Source organism: Kogia breviceps, chromosome 12 (assembly GCF_026419965.1).
Source record: "Kogia breviceps isolate mKogBre1 chromosome 12, mKogBre1 haplotype 1, whole genome shotgun sequence".
In the NCBI taxonomy this organism is placed as follows: domain Eukaryota; kingdom Metazoa; phylum Chordata; class Mammalia; order Artiodactyla; family Physeteridae; genus Kogia; species Kogia breviceps.
Window position 1 is genome coordinate 37,069,372 of NC_081321.1, and position 19,879 is coordinate 37,089,250.

At 38.6% G+C, this 19,879-nt stretch overlaps 1 long non-coding RNA gene across 1 annotated transcript in view; it reads left to right on the forward strand.

The window, feature by feature from the left end:
• LOC136792265 (uncharacterized) overlaps positions 1–19,879 on the forward strand; it is a 158,084-nt gene that overhangs the window by 8,077 nt on the left and 130,128 nt on the right. Inside the window, exon 3 of the long non-coding RNA XR_010835796.1 lies at positions 18,524–18,646. This is a non-coding gene — a long non-coding RNA (uncharacterized lncRNA). The remainder of the gene's footprint in view (positions 1–18,523; positions 18,647–19,879) is intronic.

The window sequence follows — 19,879 nt, forward strand, 5'->3', positions numbered from 1 at the left end:
TTTAAAACATTCTTAATAAGAATTTGAAGCATCTGGACGCAGGACCAATGGCTTAGGCAGCCCCAACTCACAGCCGACGACGCGAGATCTCCCAGCACTTCCGCCTTCTCATTTGTTATTGTGAGAATAAGTTTAGGTAACATTTATATATACCAGTGTTTGTGTCTACCAATGGGCAGCTATGGAGGTTTGGGTGAGAGTTTTGAAGAGGGTGATTTTAGGTAGTCAAACGCTGCTCATGCTTCCTTATGGCACCAAGGATCGCAGAACCACAGGGACTGTGCAGTGAGAGAGAGCAAACGTGCATCTAGCACTAAGGCCAGTGCTCAGTAAATGTTTGCAGAATGACTTGTTTGAACCTCTGTGTTAGTCGTTTGCGATGCAGGATGCAGTAAAGTACACAGTTCCTCACATCAAGAACCTCCGTTCTAAACAGAAGGAGCTAGACAAGTAAACAGAAATTAAAACAGTATAATATGTGAGTGGAGAGTCAAGAGGAATTCTTGGAAGAGAGCTCTGGGCACTGAGTCTTAGAGGACATGTGGGAGTCTGTCATGTGAAGAGAGGAATGTGTGCCAGGAAGAGTATGTTCAAAGGCACTTGGACGCCAGGGCCCTTTGAAGAAGTACAGAGTTTTCTGGGAAGAAGGCGTGTGTGGTGAGTGGGGAGTTAGCGATGGGATACAGCCCCAGGCCTTGAAAGCTGTGCTGGGGAATTGGGATTGCATTCACAAGGCAACGCGTGGAGCCCCTGAAAGGCCTTAATTAGGGAAGTGTCATGAGCACATTTTTATTTTAGAAAATTCATACCATTGGGACATGCACAGAAGGGGTAGACTAGGAAGAGGGTGGATATACAGATAGAGTGACAAGGTTGTAATGGTAGAAAAGAAGTCTAGTTATTACAGCAGAGATGGGGAGGAGGAAATGGCTTTCAACTGTACTTAGAAGGTAGAATTTATTGGACATAAGGTCAGGTTAGCTAAGAAAAAAAAAGGACCTGTCTTATTCGAGCAACTACACGCATGGCGGTTTCATTAATAATATTAGCTCCCATTTATTGAGTGCTTATCATGTAACCTGGCATATTGCTAAGTGCTTTGCATTATTCCATTTCATTCTCATATCAGTCTGCAAAGTGATTATTATATTCATTGCATGGATGAGGAAGGTGAGGCTCAGAGCAATTAGGAGCCTTGCGATATGTCATGTGAACTAAGTGGTGGAATTGGGATTCGAACCCAGGTGTTTGACCATGGGCTCCCAAGCCTATGCCATCAGTCACTGGGGCATGCACAGACGCTTCCTGTGCCGAGGAACTGTAGAAAGAGAAGGTCTGGAGAGGGAAGGGAGGAGATGCTGATCACACAGTGCAAGCATGTTCCCACATAAATCCAACCCCGAAAGTTCTATGCTGAGTTTTGCTTGCGTGGAAGCAGCATAGCCCTATTAGTTCTCCTGGAAATCGGCGTCTAAGTCAACTCCAGAATGTGTGTGAATCTTTGAGTAAGGCAGACATGAGTGCAGAGGCTCCAAGAGGACGCATCCCCTGTCCATGCCTTCTCAAAATGCAGCTCTTTATTCTAAAGAAGGGCCCACTTAAAGCCTGATTATTCTCCCTAAAGAAGCATCAGTCTCTTGGGTCTGTCTTGTGAACACATTTTGAGGGTAGGGCAGGAGACAATGCAGTGCCTGTCAGCAGGGAGAGGAAACAAGCTTGGCTTGGAAATACAGGAAAATACAAACTAACTAATTAGGGTTAACCATTATGCTATTTTTATGTAATTCAGCACAGGTTACTCAGTAAATTAGAGGCAAATAGAAATTTCTTTCATTAATTTGGTCATCAGTCTTTGCCACCATTCAGGCCAGCTAGAGAAAGAGAGGAAAAAGCTCTGTGTGGAGTGATGCCTTCTCAGTGTTGTTCTAAGCGCACAGTTATTCCTTTGGGAGGGTTATTGATAAACTACCAATGAGACTCCAGCATCTCTGAAGGTAGACTACAGTGAAATGGACATGTTAGTCCTTCTACTCTCTCACCTTTTGACACTTGTTTGTGTGGGTTGAGAGGTGTTGGGTAGGATATGGAATGGAAGAGTGTCAAGAATTAATGGGCATTGCCCAAGAAGATGAATCAGTTGACTGTTTAAGAACCACCATCTACGTGGGAGTAAAAATAACTCTGGGGCAGGAAACCTTATTATGCATATTGTAATTATTGTCTGGGCCATGAAATGACAAGAATGTGTGCTATGTCTGTTTGGCTACTGACTGCCCCATTCCTGGCCCCCAGGGACCCCCAGGAGAAGACTTCTTCTCTTCCCTTGCCAAAGTACCAAAGGTTTCTGCTTCAAGAATGGTTGGGGAGGGGGAGGGGTTCGTCCACCTTGGTGCTTTACTGATTATCTTCCTTCACCCACATACCCGCTGGCCAGTCACCCCTCTCTCGCCAATATGAGGAGAAAGGCAGAGTCTGCATCTTTTGTTGGTATTTCCAAGAGCTGGGACATAAGGAAAGGGGCAGTGATATTATCAACATCAGGCCAAATTTGTCTCTTCTCCCTCTCTCTCAATTATTTTTAATTGCAGAAAGTATTTATTTAAAAATCTAGTAAATATGATACAAATTATACATCCAACAACATCTATAAAAAGAGTCATCAGAAAATCAATATTTCTGTTTGAAGTTTAGAGATTAATATAGCTCCTTTTCTTAAGAGTTCTATTTCTTTAAACTAGGCAGCAGTCATTAAGGATAAGAAAACCATGGCCACAATAGCAGTATTAAAGTTTAAGTAACCTTCCACTGCTCTTATGTCTTTATCATCAGTTGAGCTTTCCATTTCTTCAAAGGCCTGTACATGGCTGGTAATTTTCAATCATCAAATTAAAGTCTTTCGTTGGAATTGTTTCTTTGGTGTCTTGCAAGATATGCAGTAATTTGATCAGTCCAGTCCTTTCCATAATTAGAACAAGATCACATCTTCCTGAAATATGTGCTCATACCATGGTCTGAAGTCACACAAAAGCAAATGCACAAAGCCCTCATGTTGTGTGGTCTTAAAATATCAGCAATTTTAAATCAATCAATCAATCTGTTTATTTACTAACCTCCAGCAGTTTTTCCACAATGCCAGAGCTAGACATTTATAGCTCTGCTCTATTTTTTTTTAAAATAAACATATGTTTATTTTTCGCTGTGCTGGGTCTTCGTTGTTGGGTCTTTGCTGCTGCGCACGGGCTTTCTCTAGTTGCGGTGAGCTTCTCTTCATTGTGGTGTGCAGGCTTCTCGTTGCGGTGGCTTCTCTTGTTGCAGAGCTTGGGCTTTAGGCGCGTGGGCTTCAGTAGTTGTGGCTCGTGGGCTCTGGAGCGCAGTGTCAGTAGTTGTGGCATACGGGCTTAGTTGCTCCGCAGCATGTGGGATCTTCCCAGACCAGGGATCGAACCCGTGTCCCCTGCATTGGCAGGCAGATTCTTAACCACTGCGCCACCAGGGAAGTCCTTTGCTCTATGTTTGACTTATCTGCTGATGATAATGAATGCAAGTCAGAGCATTTCACTTTAAATACATTATTTCTCTGTTCAATGGGTGTGTTGTGGATACCCACTCATAGAAGACTTATTCTAAACCTTCTTGGGTTCCTCAAAACTTAAATGCCTTGAGGATTCCCTATTCATATTATTTACATACCTGTAGAGCTTTAGGCATATGATCACCTGGGTATAATGTGGAATGAAAGCCTCATGGTTTGCTGAGGTTGTAGGTACTGTGACCCTTATTTTAAAGAAGGGGTAACGTGTGGTGGGTGCATTTATCTGAAGGTCTTTTGTGGGGCAGAGAAGATAATGCTACGCTCTGACTCTCAGGGGAGACCCATACTGCATCAAATGTATTTCTCTTTCCACTGTCTTCTGTTGGTCTCCCTGTCCTGGTCTCTTTCCTCTCTACGGTCCTCCACACAGAATTAGAATCAAGTTCCTTGACCCCTTTATCGTGTTTCTCCGTATTGTCTAGTTTATAAGATTCAGACATCTCAGCTTACCCTCCCCGACAACTGTCCCTGTGTCACATGTCACAGCAGCCTTGTTTTACATTAGTCCCTCTGGTCCATATCTTTGCATTTGCTGAATTGAGTCTTGTCACTCTTCTTGGCAACTTCTTTCTCCTCCTGGCCAACACAAGCCCATCCTGTCTTCTGAAATAGTCATGAAAACTCCCCTTATCCAGGCAATATTCTTGGGGGATTGATTTCACCTATTTCTAAACACACTTCTCCACATATAATTATGTAAATAGTTGAGAAGTGTTTATTTAATTTTGCAACGATATCAAGAGAAAAATGTTAAGACACATTCATAACCCTACCATCCTAACACAACTTTTAAATATCTTCATGTTTCCTTCATGTAAACATTCACATGGTTGTAATATACACAACTTGTATTTCACTTTTCATTCAAAATTATTTTGTTACTATTTTCCATGTCATCGTATTACCTTCATTTTTTTGTTTGTTTTTTGTTTTTGTTTTTTGCGGTACACGGGCCTCTCACTGTTGTGGCCTCTCCCGTTGCGGAGCACAGGCTCCGGACGCGCAGGCTCAGCGGCCATGGCTCATGGGCCCAGCCGCTCCGCGGCATGTGGGATCTTCCCAGACCGGGGCACGAACCCATGTCCCCTGCATCGGCAGGTGGACTCTCAACCACTGCGCCACCAGGGAAGCCCCTACCTTCATTTTTTAATAATGGTAGTGCTATACTCTATGGGCTGCGACTGATGGTTGAGAGAGTAGGGTTTGTGGCCAACCTATGAGTACCCTTGGGCAAGGCACATAGCCTTTTTGAGCCCCAGTTTATCTGTGAAATGAGGATAAAATGTATGTAAAGCACCTTGTACAGTGCCTGACATTGGATAAACCCTTGTGATTTATTACCTGATTTGAGCCCTGTGACATTGCTTTTATGGTTTGTTGTTTTGAAACTGGTTTTAACGCTTCTGTCGTTTGTCGTTTTGTCGCTGTTTCATGGGCAGTTCCCAGATAATTGTTCAGCTTCTCTGGGTTAAAGATGGAGCTTTTATTTGTTTTGTATCACTTCATAGGTCTTCCATTAAAAGACAGAGGTCTGCTTCAATGGACTCTCAATCACTCAGTGCAGTGGGTGACTACATTGCATTCGAAATAATTTCACTCATCGGGTTGAAACCTAGTCACTATATTTCTATGCTCTGAGACCCCTCTGAACTTAGTTATAAGTTGCCAAAATAGAAGAAGTGGCTTTGGCGAGATCCCTTTATTTTCTACATCGTTCCTTGCCGCCAGCCGCGGCGGGTCCTCAAAGTGCAGCAACAATCGACGAGAGAGGGTAGGGAACTGAACGCACCAAGGTATGGGATCAGAAGGGCACAAGCAACTGATGGTTGCAAGGCAAGTTTAATAACAAAGCGTAGCCGTATATATACCCCTAAAGCAGGGAATTTGCTTAGTCATCATCTTATCGGCATCAGCTGGTTGATTGGCTTCTCGGCTTAGTCACGCCTTATCGGCATCAGCTGGTTGATTGGCTTCTCGGCTTCTCCCTCAAAGGCACCAATTTCCGGTTGATTGGCTTCTCGGCTTCTCCCTCAAAGGCACCAATTTCCCCTCCAGGGTTGCTTTTCCTAGCTTTAGGGAACAACCAGGGACTTCCAGTAACTGAGCAGGTCCCTGGAGCGATTTGGCTAAAGGCCATCTCCTTTTTTACGTTCATACCATAAAGTCCAGGATGCATACCGAGGAGAGTACAATCGGGCCCTGAGGCTTATGAGGGTCTTAATGGCGCCTTCCTCAGAGGGCAATGCTCGCCACATTTCCCCCTCTTTTATTTTTTAAAGCTTGATAATGCAATTTCAACCCATATACCTCCTGACGAAGAGCAGCGAGACGGCCAACAATAAAGCATAATAAACAAGGTAAGGCAATTAACATCAACAATACACAAGACCCCACGGTAATCAATCCTGTGAGTCCATTTTGAAACCAATGCATTGGGTTTAACCATTGAAGCTGATCCAAGAGTCCTTGAATTAATTGTTGGGGCCCGTCTTCTTGTAGATGAGCTTCTTGAATTGCTTGTATTTCCGCATTAAGTTTTTGTATGTCCAAACTAATGTGTCCATCAGTCCAAACACTTAAAAAGTGCATTTTTACTTTGTTCCAACCGCAGTCAGTTTCATTATAAGTGTGTTGAGTCACACAAATCCAAGTATATTTAGCATGGCAAATCAAATGCATTTTCAATTTTAAAGCCATAATTTGGTCTCCTAAACCTATGAGAGCATTTTTTAACTCATCAACCTCAGTTTTTAGTTGAGTATCAATATGACTTTGTAATGCTAATGCAATACTGGTATTTTTAGACAATTGATTCACATAATATGCTTGTTGTACAGTTTTACTTAATGCTAAACCGGCGGTAGCGGCTGTGGCTGTTAAAGCGGCTAAGGCTAATATGCTACATATTAATATTCCAATGAATCATTTAGGTCTTTTTAAAACTTCAGATAATTCTAGCCAAGCTTGCATACTAGTACTATGATACCATGGTTCAGAAATATTTACAGGCAGCATTACATAGGAAGGTTGTTTTAACATCATAACAGAAAAAGTTCCTTTCATAGGCAGAATGCAAGTACTAAAAATACAATTCTGACAAGTTATATTATATCCTAAGGAACCAGAAGTAAACTCAATCTGTAAATCTCCTATTAGCAAGGCATATGAAGGTGTAACACAAGTAATAACCGGTTGATAAGAATAAGACAATGCAAACTTCCCAAAATCCCAATGCTTATAAAAAACCAAACTATTATTAGTCACAGAAACTGAAGAAATTAAAATGGTACCATTATTATAATTTAAGGTGCACCAGATTTGAGAATTCAAAATCAGATTGGGGAAAATCAGAAGGAAAAGAGGAGGGAAACGTCAAACTTGTAACAGCTTTAACTACCTTTAAACTATGGCCGGCCAGTAAAGTCCCTTGTCCTCCTACATATACTTCAACAGAAAAATAGTATCTTTGACTTTGCAGCTTCTATTAGAGCTCCACTTTCAGCTTTATGATTAGACCCATCTTTGTTGCTGTAATTACCAGTCTCATTCTTTCCATTTTTGTTATTGTTGCCCTGTGAAATCATTTTTTCTAGAACAGCAAGAAGATGTAAAGCTTTCTCAGCTTGGTAGGTTAATATATACAGGTCTACGAGCAAAAAGCACACTGCTTGGGCAAATTTTTCTTCAAAAGGTTCTATGAACTGATAAAGTTTTTCACCAATGGATATGGCTTCTGTATACTGTCAGACATGATACAGGATGACTGCTTGATTGTAATACAACATACTATTTTCAAGATCATCTAGTCCATCCATTTCTTCAACAGCTGAGTGCACCTGGTTCTTCAACTGGTTAAGTGTCTGTCTTAAACTATTTGTTGTTGTCTGGTTACTTTTGAAAAACTCAGCTACTGCCGTATTCAAAATTATTTTATAATCGTCTTTGTTTATATCTAGTAGGCAGGCAAGATGTTGCAGACAGACATCATAATTTCCAGCTGTGAAAGCCTGGAAAGCACTGGTGGACAACTCCTTCTCTTGATAGTGATTTCAGGTCGCTTCTTGGATACTTCTTGTCCCATATTTTTTTACTTCTGACTATTGCCCCGAGTTACTATCAACTTTACTGTGTGGCCACACTTTCACTCTTCACTCTGGGGATTCACCTACCGAGATTCAGATGTCCCTCTTGTCAGGTCCCTGTTCAGGCGCCACTTGCTGCCAGCCGCGGCGGGTCCTCAAAGTGCAGCAACAATCGACGAGAGGGGGTAGGGAACTGAACGCACCAAGGTATGGGATCAGAAGGGCACAAGCAACTGATGGTTGCAAGGCAAGTTTAATAACAAAGCATAGTCGTATATACACCCCTAAAGCAGGGAATTTGCTTAGTCATCATCTTATCGGCATCAGCTGGTTGACTGGCTTCTCGGCTTCTCCCTCAAAGGCACCAACTTCCCCTCCAGGGTTGCTTTTCCTAGCTTTAGGGAACAACCAGGGACTCCCAGTAACTGAGCAAGTCCCTGGAGCGATTTGGCCAAAGGCCATCTCCTTTTTTACGTTCATACCATAAAGTCCAGGATGCATACCAAGGAGAGTACAATCGGGCCCTGAGGCTTATGAGGGTCTTAATGGCGACTTCCTCAGAGGGCAATGCTCGCCACAGTTCCTAGCCCCTTCCAGCTGAGAAAGTTGAGTTCAGTCAGTCCTTCATTCTTCCCACCTAATTACCTTAACTCTAAAATCTGGGTCATCTGGTGAATGGATAAAGAAGATGTGGTACATATATACAGTGAAATATTACTCAGCCATAAAAGAATGAAATAATGCCATTTGCAGCAACATGGATGTGCCTAGAGATTATCGTACTAAGTGAAGTAAGTCAGACTGAGAAAGACAGATATCATATGATATCACTTATATGTGGAATCTTAAAAAAAATGGTACAAATGAACTGTTTTACAAAACAGAAATAGATTTACAGATATGGAAAACAAACTTATGATTACCAAAGGGGAAAGTGTGTTGGGGGGGGTATAAATTAGGAGTTTAGGATTCACAGATACAAACTACTATATATAAAATAGATAACCAACAGGACCTACTGTATAGCACAGGGAACTATACTCAATATTTTGTAATAACCTATAAGGGAAAAGAATCTGAAAAAGAATATATAAATATATTCATATATATATACACATATATGAATAACTGAATCAGTTTGCTGTACACCTGAAACTAATACAACTTTGTAAATCAACTATACTTCACTAAAAATAAATCTCACTGTAAAAGATAAATAAATAAATAAAATCTAGGTCATCTCCAGCAAACAGCTTAGCCTTCATCTAAAAGGGGTGTGTCCACCACTTGTTCAGAATATTCTAATTTATTTAAGGCAGGAAAAGCAGGGTGAAGGGAATGAAAGGGTGGTCTGCTGCTCTGACCCCAATTCATTTACATATGGCTTCCTGACAGCCAATCACCAATTGTTTAGCTTGACCACTCCCCTTCCTGAGAAAGGTTCCCCTTAAAGCTTACAACTAACATTTTCCTGACCAGTTTAGGAGGTTCAGATTGGAGTTTTCCACTAAGAGATGGCTGAGTACCCACATATTCTGGTATATTCTCTTTCCTAAAGTACTAACTTGTCATTTTAGAGTAAGCTCTTTCCTCCCATTTACAAAATGAGGAATAATCACTGCACTCTCTGTATTTCATGGACCCAGCAGATAATGTTTGCTGAGAAGAAAGGTGCGTTTAAAAATTCTCATATTACTTTGGTTTCAGCTGTTTACATATCCTAACAACTATATGCAATTTTCCATGTTCTCAATTTTCTGTCTAGTGATAAAACTTTTGTTCTCCAACACCTCTTGATGGCAGTTGCCCAAAAGTCTCTTGTTTTGTCTTGTAAGCTTATCAAGCTTATCAATGGTTAGTTGTGTTTGTAGTAATTCTCTATTTTAATATGGGCTTCTGATATTTTAGGTTCAAAAAATAGCTTCTGTGCTAATTCTCACGTCAAATGAGGAGGCTCATTTCCAAAAGAATATTTCCACCATAAAAAAGTAAAAAGACATTCTCCACACCAACTTGCCTGCACATGTCTGTTTTGCTTTGTTCCCTTTTTCTTCTGCTCTTGAAATCTTCTGACATAACTGAAGCCTGGGAAGCAGCATAATTTGAGATGAAAAGTTTGAAGTCATCAACACACCTTCTGAAGATGCATTTCTGGTATCAAAATTATGTAGAGATGGAATGGGGTCAGTTCCCATCTGGCTTTTCCACCTTACATTAGTCTAAAGTTTAGCCTAATTGACATCATTTCCCATTGCATTGTATCAAATTTTAGGAGAATTGTTTCCCTCAGAGTAGAATTTCTATCCAATTCCTGTATAGCTTACTCTGCAACAATAATGGGAGAAGACATTTTGCTAAAGCATGAGCAACTGACCTCTTGTTTTTGAAAAGTAATTATGAAGTCACCTCTTTTTTAAATCCCAGTAGATCAATTTTCTGATTGAAAAGAATTGAAAACTTTGTTTTGCTTCTTTTTTTTGAAAATATGACTACCATCAGGAGTTATCAAGTGTAATTTCTTCTTTATATGTGAAAGATAAAGTCACTAGAAGAACATGTGAGGGGGCAGAGAGATAGATTTCAAACACGTTGTCTAAATAAAAAACCAGTTTTCAACATGTTTCAGGGGACCAATTGTATGAATGAGAGGCAGTGCATCATGGTTGATAAGAGCATAGACTGGGTTTGAATCCTGGTTCTACTTACTGGCTGTGTGACAGCAGGTGAGGTATTTAATCCCTCCGTGTCTCAGTTTCCTCATCTGTAGAATGGGGAGAAGACCCCCTACCACTACTAATACCTACCTCAGAAGGTTATTGTGATGATTAAATGAGTTAATATTTATAAAGTGCTTAGAATAGTACCTTAGCGCACAGTAAATGTGATGTTTCAGCTGCTGCTATCACCACAGATGTAGGATTTTATATTATAAAGACCAAAAGAGCTTTTCTGTAAACATGGCCTAGGGCCTTCTTCCAGGGAAGATCCTTTAGGTCTAGACTTCCTATTTTACAGTTTTAAATTTATACCAACATTTCTTCTGTTTCACTAAATGGAGAATCAGTACTACCCTGAAATCTCATAATCTGAAAGCCTTAACTGACAAATAGCACACTATTTGGGAAAGTATTTTTCAAGAATCACTTGATGATTAAAGTTCACTGATAAAAAAAATTAGAGAACAAACAGGAACATTTGATAGTGAAAATACAGTATTTTCAGGATCATGGTGAGTATGTGTTGTAGTTCTATATGTAACAGTTTGTAATTCTCTATGTGCGTGATTATTTAAGCAAACCTTGCTTTCCTAATTAGACCTGAAACTCCATGAGGATAGGGACTATGTTTTGCTTACCATTCAATTCCAGCACCCATTGCTTGACACATAGTAGGCATTTAAAAGTAGTTGTCAAAAGTAGTTGAATGCATGGCTTGGTAATAAAAAAATGATCCTTTGGAAGTCATTTTGTTATACAATAGCCTCTTAAGAAGTTGATATGTAGCTAATAGGGTTATTCATACTCTTACTATTTCTATTAAGAAAGTATAAGTGTGACAGAACAAGAGCAACAGAGAGATTCATTAACTTAGCAAAGACGCAGGTTTGAGGATCAGCCTCTAGTCTTCTGAGTCCTAGTCTGGGTGTGTTTCTAGTAAGATAAAAAGGATTTTAAAAAATCAAGAAATTCTGTCTTCTTTTTCTCTTTAATATTTTCCTTTCTTCTCCTCTGCAGTAGTTCCGTGGCTTGCATCTCTAGATGCCGAAAGCGGAAAGGAGAGAATCTTCAGACACTTGGTTAGTACTCTCCTTCTGGAAGAAAGTGGACATCAAAGAACAGGCTAGCTACATACTCATGATCCAGAGCCTTGCCTCTGAGGGCCCAGGTCCTGGTGACAGTTTCTGACATTCTGATAAAGTTAGTGTGTGCTGCTGGCTCCCAGGCAGGTGTCCTGAACATCAAAAGTTTAGTATCAGCAATGGCAATTTTAAATGAATGTGACATCTTGCTGAAAAATTACCACATATGCAAATGGATGAATTTGTATTTAGCTCCTGAAAATACTGTACATAGAAAGACATTCTTAACCATCTGGAAACAATTTTGAGGAAATTAAAGTTTTGGAGCTCAACTCAATGATTTCCTCTTATCTTTGTTATTATTTCCCCGTTGCCTTGCCCTCAAATCAGATCCTAAAGCTTGTTTCCTATAAAATCGCTCCCAACAAATTTGTAAGTCAGAATCTTTGCCCTCTGTCCTCTTTGACTTTCAGACATTCCTCTGGTTTTGCTCTAAGTTATGAGTATATATCACAGACCTAAATGTTCTTGCTTTTTTGCTACTCTTAGCACATGAGGAGATGATTTAGTTCCTGAAAGAGGATGTTTTGGACACCTACTTTTTACAAAATCCAAATCCTGTGGAATCAGACAGAGGTTTTTCTGTCTCCTTAAATTGTAAACCAGAAGCAAAATCAAACTAAATTTAAAAAAATCAAATTATGCCATTAGAATAATGTTCTGTATCAAGGGCATGAGAATTTAAGGTTAGGTAATTTACAGTTATTACTATTATGCCACACACAACTCTATCCAGTTTGGTTACATCAGATAGAGTTGTAATTGTCTTTTGGACTTGTTGGTTCTCTTGTTTCATTTCAGCCTCCATGCTAGATTAAAATTCCATAAAACCATGATTAACTGAAATGCTTGAGGAATGAGGACTTGTGTTTCACTTAATTTTCTGGTTAGCTGTTAGCTGAAGTTTAACCAGAAAAACTCTTGGCTTTAATCCTTGTTGAAAAACTTTCTAAAATTATTTCATTTCCTTGAATTAAAAGGATAGCACAGTGGAAAAGTCTGTCATTGGTACTTTGGAACATTGCAAATTTCTAGGGATCATTTTCTGACTGTTATAAAATGTTACAGATGGAGGGTTGAAAGGTTGAAATGAATATGGAAACTAGACCCCTGAGGTCGAACAGCCAGTTACCTCTATGTTTTAAAAGTGGACAAGAAGCTAGTAATTATTGAGCACCTATTACTTGCCAGGCCTTAGACTCTCCCCTTCAGGAGCCCAACATTCTGGTGGAGAGAGAGATGTGTTTACAGATGATTACTATGCAATGTAATAAGTGCTTAAGAAGGAATGAGGTAAGTGCTATTGTAGCTCAGAGCAGGGAACAGCCAACGACCTGAGGAAGTCAAAGATCTCACCTGGTGGAACGATGGTCTGGGTCTTGACACATCCATGGGAGTTTAGAGATGAGAAGGTAAGACATCCTTGGCACAGGGAACAGACTGACCCAGTGTGTCTGTCTGTGTGCCAGCTCGGGAGAGACTGTTAGCAGACGTGTCTGGACAACAGGCTAGGGCAGACTCTAAAGGGTCATTTATACGGAGTTCAAGTGCTAGTTTGTATGCAATATTTAACAAAGGAGTTTAAAAATCGGATGTGTTTTCCAGAAAGAGAGATTCATTAACTTAGCAAAGACGCAGGTTTGAGGATCAGCCTCTAGTCTTCTGAGTCCTAGTCTGGGTGTGTTTCTAGTAAGATAAAAAGGATTTTAAAAAATCAAGAAATTCTGTCTTCTTTTTCTCTTTAATATTTTCCTTTCTTCTCCTCTGCAATGGTGGGAAGGAAGCATGGGAAAGAGGAAGAGACTATTTTGATTAACTAGTTAATATTTCAAAAAACCTTTTACTGTTTTGTTGACCTGAATCATAGTTTGTAATATTATTTTACCGTTAAGTGGGAAAACATTTCAGTTTTCTTCTCTCGTTTAGGTGCTGTATTATTATTATCTTCACTTTGAATATTGGGAAACTAAGGAACAATGGGCTTGTGACTTCCCCAAGGTTCTGAATGGAATCCATTGAGAAACTGACCAAAAGCCAGGTCTTGAAGTTTCTTCCAGCAATCGCTAGACCACACTCCCCAATATTACAGCATATTTATGATAGAATTAACTTTCAGAAAGCCAGATGGCTTTTGTTACAAAGACTAAAGGAATGTGCTTTTCATAACGAATGGCATATGGCCTCCAATAGCTCTTTGCTTGCATATTTTAACAAAATGAACACATACAGAAATTAGATGCCTCAGGTCAGTTAGCAGACTGAGCTTGATTTCCTTCTGCTCTCTCTAAACGGCATTTTTGACAAATATCAAGGGGTTTTTTGGCAGCCTGTGAGTGTAAATATACATAACGTGGCTCAGATGATCCTTTTCTCCTATGGCCTTGCCCCTTTAAAGAGTTGGCACTGTGCGCATGCAGCGCACAGAAACAGGCCATTTCTCATGAAGCTGCCCCCTTGCAGAACGCTGGGAAAATCAGCTGACTTAAATGATAGAGTAGACAAAAGGAACAAATAAATGGGTACCACTGAGTTGAAAGTTGACATGTATCTTTGGTCACTTAAGTGATGTAGTGCTGATTGGGTACATGATAGTTGCTCACATGCTGAACTAATTTAGTAGCAGTGAAGCGTGAGGGCTCACACTTGATCTCTTAGAGTTATTTGGGAAATTTTCTATTTTGGGTAACATGCCTTAAAGTTCTGCCCTCTTAGTTCACACTGTGTCTCCTCCTTTTACTGATTTAGTAGGTTTTCTGATGCAGTCTGAGAATGAATTCCTTGCAACTTTCATATTATCATATTACAATGTTCATCACTGATTATTTGTGCTCAAAGTCAATGACATTATCTCATTGGAATTCCCTGGACTCTGAATTCATAACATAGTCCAAAATGCTCTTGTCTGTGATGGGAAAATTACAGCACAATTACTGTAAGTCAGTTGGTTCAAAGGATCTGAGTTTCAAATTTAGCTACTCATATTGGCAAATCACTTGCATTTTTTAATGCTTGTGTTTATATTACACTAATAATAAAAGTTTTTTGTTAAGTGGAAGTATATCAACTTTAAAAGGAAAATTAAAATATGCACGTTTCTTCAGTAACTAAAGTAAAAAGTAAAAATACATTTTAGTTGATATTGAAATAGTTAAATCCTCGTATTCAAAGCGTAATTTTCTAAAAACAAAACCACATAATTTATGAATGTAGAATAAACCAAATGTTTTAAATAATAAATTAAACTTTTAGTCTGTCTTTTTCTCATCTAAAAATGACTCATTCAAATCCTGTTCATACAAAAAAAGAAAATGTTTGTTAACTTGGATTCTAATTCACCTTCTATTTACTATAATCTATATTCCTTTTTTGGACAAGTCATAACTTCTCCTTTCATAAAATAATATCTTCCATTATGTTATAATTACAAAGTGTGGACTCATAGGATCAATGAATCATAGGGCTGGATGAAATAAGCCTTCAGCAATCATCTCTGCCTCTAGGGCACCTCTAAACCATGAGTCAAAAAACAACGTGAGTAAGAGACTCCTTTAGCCAGAAACATGGTTTTGGCTGGATATCAAAAAAAAGTAAACCTGGGAATTCTTTTCTTCTTTAGCGAAAACACTTCTTCCTTCCATTTTTGTTTTTTTAAGTGAAATTCACTCCAAACTGATACTGTTAGAATAATAACCCCTCCTAAAAAAATGTTGTGTATAAAAGTGTGAAGCGAGTTAGACTCACTTCATATATGAGAACTGGATTCTAGGGTCTGTAATACTCCAGATAAATAGTGTTTGAGAATGAAAGATTCTGCCCTCATCTACTGAAGCATCTTGTATTACCTGACTGAAAAATATAAAAACAGTATGTAAAGCTACCACAGAGCAGAAGAGATGAGGATAAGAAGAGGACAATTTAAAACACCACAAAGCTTGCTGTTATGATTGTTTTATTATTATTTTAGCTGTTATTATTGTTTTAGCTCATTTTTCTTGAATAAACGCTATTCAGATTTTAAAAAAACAGTATGTAAGTACAAGATTTGTTAACAGATTAAATGCTACGTCATCTATAGAAAGTCAAAAAACTATTGGGAAGACAAAAGCATTAGGGTAACATTTATGTACTAACAAAAGTCAATTGGAAGTCAGAATAAAATGTTATTTTCTTAAATGTTATAATTCACTCAGGTTAAGAGCATTCTCATCTTGCTTATAGGTTCTGTACAACTTGGAGATAGTTGTATTCGAGGATATGCTTCCAAACACTGAGACAATATGCCTCACTGTGTGTAGTCAGGGCAAAATTTCAAGCAGACTTAATCCCCTGGCTGTTTATACGATGGTCCTTTCAGGACTGAACAAATGTGGACAAAAAAAGAGAGACCTGGCTTCCTAAAATTACCTTGAGTACTTGGGTTAATTTGAATTTCATATTCTAAGGAAGTTATGATACGCAAAGACACAAACAACTTGTTTCTCCAGAGTTTCAAATCCTGCACCAAATTATTTTAACAAACAAATATGGTTACAATGTAAATGGGGGACATGGCCAAGATCAAGCACAACTGCCTTTAAAGGGAGGTGAATTCTGTTACTCAAAGATCTGTCTTGTTCTGCTGGGCACCATATTGGGTCTGAATATTCTAAGGTGGTCTTAGAACGAATTTTGAGGTTGGACGTGCAGAGAGCTGAACCGGAGTTGGAGAGACATATGAAAGTAGGGATAGAGGAGGAGAAATGGAAGGTGAGAGAGGAGAGCAGTCAGGGAGAGGATGTGGTGCTGGGAAACCATGCAGGGTTAAGGCAGTGAGTGAAAATCCCGAGTGGAGAGGTGCCTGAAGGATTCTTAAGGACAATAATTCATAATATTGAATGAAATTGTTTCTGTTTCTGTTTCTGCGATTGTAAATGATTCCAACTCCTCAAGTTTTAGTAAAGTCTGTCATAAGCATTCATGCATTGAGGACTTCCTTTTGTTTTTGGATTGAAAATTATGGGAAAGACCTCATTCCATTTTTTTGAGGCTGGAGAATTTAATTCCTAACTGATGACCTCTGGGTTTGCTCCCTCCATCCCAGATGGGGGCCTGGATAAGGCTTTGCTGATTGTCACAGTTGAGGTGCCAGGACCGCATTTGGCGGAATAGGGTCAGCATGAACAGGAAGAGCCATAAATGAACACATTAAGCTGAAGCAGGCATTCAGAGCCAAGGAAGCCCTTCCCTGTCCCCCAACCTCTCCACCCCGCCCGCAAATGTCTAGAACTTTTGAAGTGACCTTTGGTTTCCCACAACCCGTGGGATGGATGTTTGAATCAGGGAGAGAGTAGATGCCAGCTGATATTTGGGTTATATCCATACAATCTGAAAATACAATAATTTATTAAGGGTGGAATTAGGGGTGGAAAATTTTAATCTCTAGAGCTTCACTTTTTGTCATAAGGTTCATTGTCAGCAGCCCTTGATGCTGTTGGCATTTTCTTCTACAAACATACCAGGGATTTAGCATATTTTGATTTTTAAAGTCAAGTCCAAGCTAGTCAACTATGTGCCTCGTAAACCAAAAGATATTGTTGAAATCGTGGCAAAGGTTCTGAAATTATTTGCATTTATTGGAAGTGTAATTATAGGTTGCCTCTCTCTGTAGCATTCCCCATGGCACACAGAGGAATTTGTTTGTATGTGGAAATCTTTATAGGAAGTAGCATTGTTGTGTGAGGCTTGTAGACTGGTACCTACATGTTTGAAGATGTCCACATCCTTATGGTTTATCATCACTTATGAATAATGGCCCTGGACTATAGTGAAAAAAGTATCAATGATCCATTGCTTGAACTTCTCTTTTAAAAGGGCAAATTTCACATATATCTAAAATGAAGATGACCTATTTTTTATGTTAAATTAGAATTTTAATCTACATACCTTCATTATGTTCTGCTGCATTATTAGTGGCAAGATATGCACATTTATAAATGGATGAAAAAGAAAGAGAGAAAGACAAAGAAAAGATGTTTTAAGATACGGCTTGCCTAACTTCTTTAATTGGAAAGTCTCTCATATTCTGTTTTTAACGGATATGTCTTACAGTGCCACATCTTGATGTTCTGATAGGGTCTTCAGGGAAATTTTATTTTATGGAACAACTCCTGGGTGGCATATCTTGACATCTGAGAACCTTCCAGAAAACAATGAAGTGTACTAACAGAACAAGTCCCTTGACTAGTTTTCTACATTTAGCCATAGCTATGCTATTCTCACAGTTGTGGGAAAGCCTGAGGGCCAAGTTCTTGTCTGGCTTTGAATCTAGTCCAGTCCTGACATGCTATGAAGCTTCAGGGCAAAGTTTAATTTTCCCAAGACACAGTGAGCCTACTGTGTAGTGATACAAAATTATATTTCTGCTTTAAAAAAAATGACACAGTCAAACTGATTTTATGGAAATCTGAAATGAAAGCCAAATATTAGGTGATTTTAATCCAAATAAAATATAATCCATAAAAACCTGAAGATTGTTATTATATTTGGAAACATTGTATCTTCCATTGCTTTTCAAAGTGAATCTATGACCACTTAGACCCCATAAAATCACCTTGTTTGAGATTCTGGAGACCACCTCACTATGTGGTTTCCAATATCCCAAGTAAATTCTCAAAAATCTCTTCTTGTGTCTTCTTGTTCTCCAGCCTTTATTCACAGAGGGCAGTGTGTCTGTGTGCATTATATGAGCATTCTTGTTTCTACCAGCGTATTATTTATTTTTTCCAAACTCTTGCCATTCACAAAATAGCAAGTGTACCACATACAAATTCATTTAATCGTTGATGAAAATGGAAATGAGGGCACTGCAAAGAGAATTCTGTAGCATGGTACTGGTGCTCACACTGCAGGGTGACATGGGTCTGTTAATCATCACTCTGTGGGTGCGGTTATTTAACCAGTTTAAAAATTATTTATTTAACAAATATTTATTGAGTGCTCCCTCTGAACCAGGTTTCATGCTGGGCGGTAGAAATTAGAAATGATGCTGTCCCTGACCTCAAGCACCTCAACGGAAGAAAGACATGGAAATGAAGAGCTGTTATGAAGTGCGATGATGCCAGAAGGCTCTGTGAGGTAAGGGACTTAAAATCCTGCCTGGGATTTTCTGAAAAAAGAAACTGAAGAGAGTAAGTCATTTTTTGAATTATTCAAAATGTATTCAATTTATTCCACTAATTTTAGAAACATTTCATCAAATTACCAAGAAAATTCTATCTGAATTTTGTTATAGTTGCATTAAACCTTTAAATTTATAAATTGAATATTCTTATCTAGAGCCATGGTATATCTCTCATTTAATTCCCACATATTTTTAAAAAGTGATTTTTAGATATTTTGGTTTTTGTTGCTCTTGAGTTAGGACTTTTTCCATACCTTATACATGTTTTTTGTGGGTTTCCAAGAAAGCTATGGGTCTTGACTTATTGTTTCTAATAGTTTTTCAGGTGATTCTATTAGTGTTTTCTAAATCAAAAGTCTTTTGTGAATAGTATATTGATAATGATAATTTAATCCCTTCTTTTTTTTTGAAGAATATATTGTTTTATTTTATTTTGCATTAATGGAAAAACATCATTGCCGGAGGTTATATGAAAACTAAAAAATAACAGGTTATATAAAATCTTAAATATTTAGAGTCAACACAATAAATACATTTTTCTTATGAATTCTTACTAATCCCTTCTTTTTAAAGCTCCTATTTGGTTGTGCATTTCATCAAATTCTAGATTTGTTTGAACATTGTGACATAAAACATGTGACTTTAATCACATCCACTTGCATTTCAAACAAATGCAAATGCACCTACAGTGCAGCTTCCCAGCTGACTTAAATTTCAGCAGGAAGTAGAAACCGGAAGTATTGCACCTACTCATATCCCACAGAAATGCAACTTTATCTCTTTTCCCAAGACATGCTCATTGCCTAATGATATCATGGATACTGTTACCAGCTTACTTTTAAAAAATATGTAAGAAATATAATTGGGAAAATTTTAAAATTATTGAAATTAAGAGTGGAAATAAAAGTGAGAAAAATGGAGTGTAAAAATATGGAGGGACTCTTCCATGAGACTAGTTTATGACAGAGGTGATTCAATTTATGAATGCTTCATCAGGGATACATATGGTTGTTAGCAGAGTTAAGTAACCTTGGTTAACAGGTATAGTATGTGGTCAGTTCCTATTGTATATTCTTTACCTCCCTATTTCCTGAAACAGGAATTGCCATAGTGGCAGCAGAAAGCATCCTCATTTTAGTTTTTCAAACATGGAAGGCATACGTATGCAGTTGCATTTTAGAAAGGTC